The 10,406-nt window shown below is 43.6% G+C and overlaps 1 long non-coding RNA gene across 1 annotated transcript; it reads left to right on the top strand.

Annotated features, from left to right (window-relative positions):
- Positions 1 to 209: 209 nt before the first annotated feature.
- LOC134947620 (uncharacterized) lies at positions 210 to 10,103 on the top strand. The gene is made up of 3 exons (XR_010182657.1): positions 210 to 287; positions 7,636 to 8,721; positions 9,918 to 10,103. It is a non-coding gene; the product is annotated as an uncharacterized LOC134947620 (long non-coding RNA).
- The last annotated feature ends 303 nt before the right edge of the window (positions 10,104 to 10,406 follow it).

Genomic DNA, 10,406 nt, shown 5'->3' with positions numbered 1-10,406 from the left:
TGTCTGAGTACAGATTTTTTCTTTACTGTTCTCCTTATGTTTTATTTTTAATAATGTCTTATACAATGGTATTACTGTTCCATTCTTATAGATTATATGCATTTTTTTTTTGGGTTGGGGTATTTTTTTGATGTGTAATTGTGTTATTTAACAACAATAACAGCACCCTTTTTTTGTATTTTGTGTGTTTTGTTTGTGCCTCTGTTTACCAAACAAATGCCACAACATCTGTTCCAAAAAAAAACAACTTTGTGACTTTGTGTAGCTGATTGGTCCAGTAAAATGTGGTGAGTAAACTGATTTACTAACTAATTTGTGTATTTACTGATCCCCTAAAGATCTATCTAGATATGTGTGTGTATATCTCTGTCTTTCATTCTCTCTCTTTCTCTCTCTCTATATACCTGTATCTATATATCTATATATATATATAAAAGTCTTACGACTGAAACGTTGAACACTGAGACGCAGTTCGTCTGTTTATTCTACAATACCAAGTCTTGTGAGTGCCGCCAGTTGGAGTGTGTATATATATATATATATATATATATATATTGCAATATAGAGATAGATAGAGAGATAGATCGATCAATACATACAGAGCTATATATATAGAAATATTTATATATATATATATATATTCTTATATCTGTATATGTAGATTTTACATTAAAAGCTCAATACATCTATATATCTATCTATATATCTAGCTAGCTAGCTATGTTTTGTAATATTTTATTATAATAAAAATGTTTCAACACATAAATATATATATATATATATATATATTGTAACACTGTAGGGGTGCAAGGTGCCTTTTCCTGGGGAATATGGCAGCACGCAGCAGCTGAGGAACAACACAAGTCCAGTTTCTGGTACAACTGACCCCGGCCAGTTTTATTGAAACAGAAAATAAAACAAACCCCAAAATAAAAATACCTTGCCTGTCCGGCACTAACTAAACATAAGATGTTCATAACTGTCACTAAACAAAACGCAGAGTTCTTCAGTACATACTGTATAGCTTACTTGCATCAGAAAGCGTGTCTCTCACACACAGATCCTGCAGCCTTCCCAGGCAGTCTGCCCCTACTAATCAGGTTAGAAGCACTATATCACTCTTACACAGCTGAAACCCTGATTAGCCCTCTGTGAGGCCAAAGACCCGAACTGGGCCCAATGTCTAGAACTCGCCTTATCTCTCTCTCAGAGCCTTTACCCAGCTTTTACAGCAAACTGAAAAGGTTCAGACAAAACAAAAAGCATTTTTCCTAGAAGTTAACATTTTCTAAAACATGTAAGACAAGAACCTGGGACAAATATACCTGCCCTCAAACACTATCCCAGTGTTCTTGTCACATATCCCCCTCCCCTGTTTCGACCTAGGGGCCGGAACACTTGTAGCCCCCAAACAGAAGATGCGAGACAATGCATCTGCGTTGGCCAATTGTGTTCCCGGTCTATGTTCGACAGTAAACTTAAAGTCCTGCAACGCTAGAAACCATCTAGTTACACGAGCATTCTTGCCTCTATTTACATCCATCCATTTTAAAGGGGCATGGTCTGTCACTAGTCTGAATTGTCTACCCAAGAGGTAATATCTCAAGGTATCTAGTGCCCACTTAATGGCCAAAGCCTCCTTTTCAACAATGGCATACCTTTTTTCATGCTCATTGAGTTTCCTACTCAAATAAATGATAGGGTGTTCGTCCCCATCTCTGCTTTGGGACAGCACAGCACCTATCCCTACCTCTGAGGCATCTGTCTGTACCACAAATTCTTTTGAAAAATCTGGTGTTATCAACACCGGTTGTGAACACAAAGCCACTTTTAACGCTTGGAACGCCTTTTCTGCATCAGGGTTCCATTTCACCACATTTGACTGCTTCCCTTTGGTAAGGTCTGACAACGGCACCGCTGTGGTCGCAAAATTAGGAATAAACCGTCTATAGTACCCAGTAATTCCCAAAAAAGCCCTTACCTGTTTTTTATTCACTGGACGAGGCCAGTTTTGAACAGCATCAACTTTATTCAATTGGGGCCTAATCAGACCTCTGCCTATGGTGAAGCCCAAGTATTTGACCTCCTCCATTGCGAGGCAGCACTTCTTTGGGTTAGCAGTTAACCCTGCCTCTCTGATTGAGTCCAGTACTGCTTGTACTTTAACCAAATGTGACCCCCAGTCTGTACTGTGAATTACCACATCATCCAAATAGGCAGCTGCATATTTTCTATGGGGCCTCAAAATTTTATCCATCGCCCGTTGAAAGGTTGCTGGAGCCCCATGCAACCCAAAGGGTAACATCTTATACTGGTACAGCCCCTCCGGAACCGAAAAGGCTGTTTTTTCTTTGGTGCTATCAGATAAAGGTATTTGCCAGTAACCTTTGGTCAGGTCCAATGTGGTGAGAAACCTGGCTGTTCCCAGCCTTTCTACAAGCTCATCCACACGGGGCATGGGGTATGCGTCAAACTTGGACACCTCATTTAACTTACGAAAGTCATTACAGAAGCGTATGCTACCGTCGGGCTTCGGGATGAGCACTATGGGACTGGACCACTCACTGTTAGACTCCTCTATGACTCCAAGTTCTAACATGGTTTTAACTTCCTTAGAAATAGCTTCTCGCTGAGCTTCAGGAATCCTATATGGCTTTAAATGAACCCTGACCCCTGGTTCTGTGACAATGTCATGTTTTATTATGGTCGTTCGGCCAGGCAGCTCTGAAAATACCTCCCTATTTTGGATGAGAAATTCTTTAACCTGATTGTTCTGATCAGCTGATAATGTCTCTGACACCTTCACTGCGGGAAGCAACCGGGGTGAAGACACCGAAGGGCAAGGCTCCGCTGACAGAGACAACCTATCTTTCCAGGGTTTGATTAAGTTAACATGGTAGATCTGTTCGGGTTTTCTCTTTCCCGGCTGGTATACTTTGTAATTAACCTCATTCATTTTTTCCCTAATCTCAAATGGACCCTGCCATTTAGCTAGGAATTTGCTTTCCACAGTGGGTACCAAAACAAGAACTCTATCTCCAGGAGCAAATTCCCGTATCTTGGCACTCCGGTTATAGACCCTCTGTTGAGCACTTTGGGCCTGTTCCATGTGCTCTCTGACAACAGGTACCACGGCTGCAATCCTATCCTGCATTTGTGTTACATGCTCAATAACGCTTCTATAAGGAGTGGGCTGTCCTTCCCACGTCTCTTTGGCAACATCCAACAGCCCTCTGGGGTGTCTACCATACAACAAATCAAATGGAGAAAACCCCGTAGAGGACTGAGGAACTTCTCTGATGGCCATTAACAAGTAGGGCAACAAACAATCCCAGTTTTTCCCATCTCTCTCAACAACCTTTTTTAACATACTTTTTAATGTTTTATTAAACCTTTCCACCAACCCGTCAGTTTGGGGATGGTAGATGGACGTCCTGAGGTGAGTGACCTTAAATAACTTGCACAATTCTTTCATGATCCTTGACATAAATGGAGTACCTTGGTCAGTCAAAATTTCTTTTGGTATTCCCACTCTACTAAATACCTGCACCAGCTCCCTAGCTATCGCCTTGGTTGTGATAGTGCGTAAAGGGACAGCCTCAGGATATCGAGTGGCATAGTCCATAATTACCAGGATATACTGATGGCCCCGAGCAGACTTTAACAAGGGCCCCACGAGATCCATGGCTATTCTGTCAAATGGGACCTCTATAATAGGCATGGGAACTAGTGGGCTCCTGAAATGGGGTCTAGGGGCATGATACTGGCATTCAGGACAGGAAGAACAATATTCAGACACTTCTTTATAAACCCCTGGCCAAAAGAACCTTTGTAAAACTCTTTCAGTGGTTTTTTCTGCCCCTAAATGTCCGGCGGTAACGTGACTATGAGCTAAATCTAGTACCGTTCTCCGATAAGGCTGGGGAACTACCAGCTGTTCCACCACATCCTCACCCCTTTTGACAATGTGGTACAAGAGCTCATTACAGATGGCCATGTGGGGATACGTAACCCTGTCACCTGGTACCACAGGTTCCCCATTAACAATCTTAACATTCTCTCTAGCCTTTATTAAGGTAGGATCCTTTAACTGTTCAGACGCAAACAGATCCTTCTTTACCTCCAGGTCAGGCACGCTTTCAGTTCTAACTACTATGTCTCTGTTCCCGGCAAGAGGGTCCTCACTGGACTCCCCATCTGTCACTTCCCCAGCCAAACTAGCAAAAGGCAAAGGGCCAGAAAGTTCCGAAGACCCACGTACATCCATAAAATCACCGGTATTATCAACTGGCTTTTTACTTCTCACATCTGTTGATAACCGTGATTCCCACAGTTTCCAAAAATGAGGAAAATCCCTCCCTATTATGGCCTCATGCACCAAGGTAGGGACCAGTCCCACTTTAACCATTGCTGACCCACAACAAGTTTCTATATTCACCTCAGCAGTGGCATAATGTTGGGTATCCCCATGTATGCAAGTTACCCCAATAGGTATTTGCTGGACCTTTAAGGGGTTCACTAACCCAGCTTTCACAAGGGTAACTAAACTTCCTGAATCTAGCAAGGCCTCTACCCGGTTACCTTCTAAGAACACATCACACATTTGTTTTTCCAGCTCAGGTGAAGGTACCACAGTACAGGCTAACCTAGCAAAGAAAGACATTCTGCGACATTCAAAGGCAGCATCACATTGCATGGGTTCTTGCGTGACTGGGCAATTGGCAATAACATGACCTGGCATACCACACCTAAAACATTTAACCACACGATTATCAACCCATTTGGGCAGCATAGACCGTTCTAGCCCCATTGGCCTGTTTCCAGGGCCAGTGTTTACAGTCTCTCCAGCCTTGCGTTCTCTTAACCGCCCAGCAACGTTTTCCCACGGAACAGTCTTACCAGTCTTTACTGAAGGGCGCTGTCGAGGATCTATGGGTTGCTGGGTGGTCATCAGTAGTTCCTCTGCTGCCAAATACCTCTCTACCATGTCCACTAATTGGTCAGCAGTACCCGGGTTTCCATGGCTCACCCACTTGCGCAGGACCATGGGCAAAGATCTCAAGTAGCGGTCCATGACGACTCTTTCCACCATCTGGGGACCAGTTAATGTCTCTGGCTGTAGCCATTTTTTTGTTAGCTGAATAAGGTCGTGCATCTGGGAGCGCGGAGGCTTCTCCATGGCGTACAGCCAACGGTGCACCCGTTGTGCTCGTACTGACAGCGTGACTCCCAGGCGGGTCAGGATCTCAGTCTTTAGTTTATCATAGTCCCGAGCCTCAGCAGGGCTTAAATCAAAGTAAGCTTTTTGGGGCTCACCTGACAGGAAAGGTGCCAGCAGACTGGCCCACTGTGCTTTCGGCCAGTTCTCACGCTCGGCAGTCCTTTCAAACGTGGTCAGATAGGCCTCCACATCATCAGCCTCTGTCATTTTCTGCAGGAAGTGACTGGCTCGTATAGAACTAGAGCTGGTTGGAGCACTGACGGCCACATCTCCAACCCGAGCTGCAAGTCTCTGCACCACTTCTGCTAAGGCCTCTCTATCCTGACGCTGTTGCCTGTAAAGTTCATCAACAACTGCCTGCTGTTGTCTCTTATTTTCCTCCATTGCCACCTGCTGCTGTCTGTTGGCCTCCTGCTGTAGTCTCCAATTTTCCTCCATTGCCACCTGCTGCTGTCGGTTGGCCTCCTGCTGAGCCGCTGTAGCTTGCAGCAAGGCTTTAAGCAGATCCTCCATGTCAACAGATTTTTCAGGCGGCTTTGCAGCTGCTTTCACCCAGGACATATATCAAACCCTCAGGGGTGAGTCTCAGTAACTTCACACTGGGCTGTATCTGCATAAACCACCGTTTTCTGCAGGCCTCACAAAGCTGCTGCTTTCACTTATGCGCAGAACGGCCTGCTCGCATTCTCCACCAAGTTGTAACACTGTAGGGGTGCAAGGTGCCTTTTCCTGGGGAATATGGCAGCACGCAGCAGCTGAGGAACAACACAAGTCCAGTTTCTGGTACAACTGACCCCGGCCAGTTTTATTGAAACAGAAAATAAAACAAACCCCAAAATAAAAATACCTTGCCTGTCCGGCACTAACTAAACATAAGATGTTCCTAACTGTCACTAAACAAAACACAGAGTTCTTCAGTACATACTGTATAGCTTACTTGCATCAGAAAGCGTGTCTCTCACACACAGATCCTGCAGCCTTCCCAGGCAGTCTGCCCCTACTAATCAGGTTAGAAGCACTATATCACTCTTACACAGCTGAAACCCTGATTAGCCCTCTGTGAGGCCAAAGACCCGAACTGGGCCCAATGTCTAGAACTCGCCTTATCTCTCTCTCAGAGCCTTTACCCAGCTTTTACAGCAAACTGAAAAGGTTCAGACAAAACAAAAAGCATTTTTCCTAGAAGTTAACATTTTCTAAAACATGTAAGACAAGAACCTGGGACAAATATACCTGCCCTCAAACACTATCCCAGTGTTCTTGTCACAATATATATATAGAGAGAGAGTGATAAATATATATATTTTTTATATATAGATATATATATATATGTATCTATATATATAGTTATATATTTTTAATTTATTAAAAAATATTTATTGTATGTGTGTGTGTGTGTGTGTGTGTGTGTGTGTGTGTGTGTGTGTGTATGTATCTATATAACTATCTAGAGAGAGATATATAAACATTGTGAAGTTAAGAACATTTTGCTTTTAACCAACAATCCTACAATGCTAACAATTTAGAAGCAGGATTTGTATTTTTTAATATGTGGAAAATAATTGTGTGTGTGTGTGTGTGTGTGTGTGTGTGTGTGTGTGTGTGTGCGCGAATATCCGCTGATGCGAAATAAAGAAATTTCAACTGTCATGCACAATAATGTACACATATCAATAAAGTTGAATAAAGATGACACCATGAGAATACAACCAATGAAATGCGACCACACACTATAAATATCTGCCCATGTATGGAAAACGCCATTGGCACCATGCGCGCAGCTGCCTTTACACACAGGGAGCTGCGTGTGCTGATGGCGGTGATGGATCGCCGTGTAGGCCGCGCAAGACCCTTTATCTCTAATCGAGTTAATCGCAAGGCCTACGCAGAGGTCCACCGCACACTGCGAGCGCGGACCCGACAAGGTGCAGCATAATCCAGCTTGAGCGGCGGTGGAGCGACCTCCGCCGATGACAGCTGGAGTTGTTGGCGCAGTTGCGCCAGCAAATCCGCAGACGCCGCAGACGCAGTAAGTTAAACGCATTAAAATGAGGACACGTGTATTAAGCTGAGATTAGTAGCAGTAACATAAATAAATGTAAACACTGCAAACTTTTACTAAAATGTGCTAAAGTGAGATTATTAGCAGACTGTATAATTAAACTATAGTACCACCAACATACCACACTTAACCAGTTTCCAGAGTGTGTGTGGTTAGGGCTTGTAGTACTGACTGGGTAGCAAAGTGCTTTAGAAAAAATGATTATTGTTGTACTAAGTCGCTACACAGGCTGTAGGCTGAACACATAACTAACTTGGTCTGTGTATTTAAAATTGAACAGACCAATGTAATTTGGAAAAGCAGAGGGATATTTATTTGTAAATAATCCTAATTTTAACATATGTGATTCTAGGGCAAGCACAACGGCAAGCTCAGGAAGGAAGCCCGCCAGCCACCTCACCAGCACAAACTCCTTCCCCCGCTCTAGTCCCTGAACACCAACAAAATATCTCCCCTTCCTCATCCACAACCTCCCCCTCTCCAACCCCCTCACCCTCTCTTTCCCAAACACTCTCTCCGCCCCCCTCCCCCTCTGTGGCACAAAGCCCATCTCAGCCCCCCTCCCCCTCTCTGACACAAACCCCCTCTCCGCCCCCCTCCCCTTCTGTGGCACAAAGCCCCTCTCCACCCCCCTCCCCCTCTCTGACACAAACCCCCTCTCCGGCCTACTACCCCTCTGTGGCCCAACCCACCTATCAGCCCCCCTCCCCCTCTGTGGCCCAACCCACCTCTCCCCCACCCTCCCCCTCTCAATCAGACCCACCCAGAGGAGGATTGGCCATAGAGTTTACAGGGAAGATTCCCAGTGTGCCGACGCACCCGTGGGGCCTGTTTTGTTTGAGGACATGTGGTCCTTTTTATAGACATAATGAATAAGATGCAAAATAATTTGCATATATGAAAATTACTTTGCCACTTAGCCTGTGATTGCAGATGATCTAGTGTATGCTCTGTCTGCCTGCTTGGCTGACATATAAGATTGAGTGAATAGTGACTGGGATACAGTTGGTGTAATAAGCAAGAAAATATATCTTTCTAAAGAATGATATAGTTTCCTAAATTCTGAAGGTGTATCATATAATGTGCTCATAATATTTAATTGTATTTATTTTTAACTTCCCCCTTGATGCTGGACATGCCCACTATCTGTAAAGTCTTGGAGGAAGGGTGCTGCTGCCAGGGCCCATGGCTAGACCTTACACCTCTGGTGCTGCCCATGTGGGGCCACTAGTACAAATTTTTCCAGGGCCGCTTTTTGTTCCCAATCTGCCCCTGGACCCACCCTCTGGAACCAGCTCCCCCTTTCATCCTCCTTCCCCAATCCAGACTCCTTCCCCCATCCAGCCTTCTTCCCCCATCCAGCCTCATTCCCCACCAACTGAATGGGCAGCAGAGGCCCCGGAGGAACTTCAGGGAGGTGCACATGTGGCTGAGGAGAGTAAGTTTACACACATTTACATTTAATTTGTTACCTACTTTAACTTCACATTCAAATAAATGCAGTGTTGTACTGGGGCCAATCTTGGACCAAGGTAAAATGTTTGTCTTCTTCATCATGGTATGGATGTTGCATTTACATTTGTGTGAGGATCATTAGATGTACAGTGTCTATGTCTGCAATGTTTAGGCTGCCCACTCTAGGTCGACACTCATTAGGTTGACAGGGTTGCCTGGACAACATGGTTTATATGTGCTAGCTTATCAGCAAAACAGTAAGACCTGAGTGGAGTTTGGTATGTTGTTGGACTTTTAAACTTGTGCCTGGGTATTCCAATATTTGCACAGTCAACTCGCATGCTTCACTTTGTTTGCCAGGCTTAGGACACAGTGAGTTGCTACACTGCCGCTTACATCGTAAGCATTTCCCATTGCAATTGGAGTACATGTGCCGCATGAAGGGAAAAGAAACTTACACATTCGTCATGTAACCATACATAACATGTTGATCTTATGGCATTTAGAATTAGCACATGTCGACCTACAGAGGCTGACGTCCAGCCAATGCTAAATACAAAATGACTGCCTAACAATAGTGTGTTGCAAAAACAAATATAAAATATACAGTGTCACAAATAAGCGGTGTGGATCGACAATGTTTAGGCCCAGCAAAATGCAACAGGCAAGAACACAGTCTGGAACTGGATCCTTAGGCTGCACATGCAGCCTAAGGAAATTTGGCCCACTGGTACTTTCCCCTGTATCCCTGTGTGACAGTTCAAGTCTGGGGACATGTGTTGTTAAAGTGACACTTAAAAAATGTTGTTATAAAAAAGCAAAAACCTGTTTGACGTTATGTAGTAAGGCAGGCTTTCAGGGAGTGTGGGCATGCTAGGATATGTTGTCCTTCTAAAGATGTTGATATGCAGTGTGATGATGCAGGGCCAACCCCAAAAAAGATAAGTCTGGTTCACTCCAGATGTGAATGAATCCCAGCATGGTGTGGTACACTTTTAACATTTTGTTTTTCAGTAAAAAACTTTGCTGAGCATGCTTGTGTGTTGGTATGCTACTGTTTTATCATTCAAACATCCATGATGTAGTCACTTTGCCATTAAAGTGTGCTTTGTGCCTTGCTTGTATAATAGGTAATGTAAGTAAGTTAGTAATGTTTTTTTTTTTGCCTCTTCATTTCAGATGTTGCCGTTGGAGATCCCACCAGTTTGCCAGGGATTGTGGCAAGCCTTAAAGGCAACTTGAGGGCCGTGATTGCGGACCTGGAAAAATTAGAACAATTTTTCTAATTTTAAAAATGTTACATTTTGATTATAGTTCTTTGCCCGAAAAACTGTGAATAAAGCAAAAAATTGTTGTTTAAGTTAAGCGGGTGTTGTGTTTATTAATGCTATAAAGGAACAGCAGATTGGCGTGCAGAAATTGGTGACCTAAAACAGTTCACACATCTTACTTAAGAATAGTTTTTTTAATTACACAAACAAAAAAATACCAATTTATGACAGTTAGGAGCTTATTGTTTAGAAAAACATGTAAACACATTTATTTACACACTACACCTCTACACAAAAAGAAGCAAATTAGCATTAGACCAGGCACATTTAACTCATCTATTTCTTTAAAAAAAAAATATATATGTTGATGGCCAATTATGCCTACAAAGTGTTCTGC

This window comes from Pseudophryne corroboree, chromosome 8 (assembly GCF_028390025.1).
Source record: "Pseudophryne corroboree isolate aPseCor3 chromosome 8, aPseCor3.hap2, whole genome shotgun sequence".
NCBI lineage: Eukaryota > Metazoa > Chordata > Amphibia > Anura > Myobatrachidae > Pseudophryne > Pseudophryne corroboree.
Note: the sequence above shows the minus strand (reverse complement) of the source record. Positions and strands in the feature narration are given on the sequence as shown.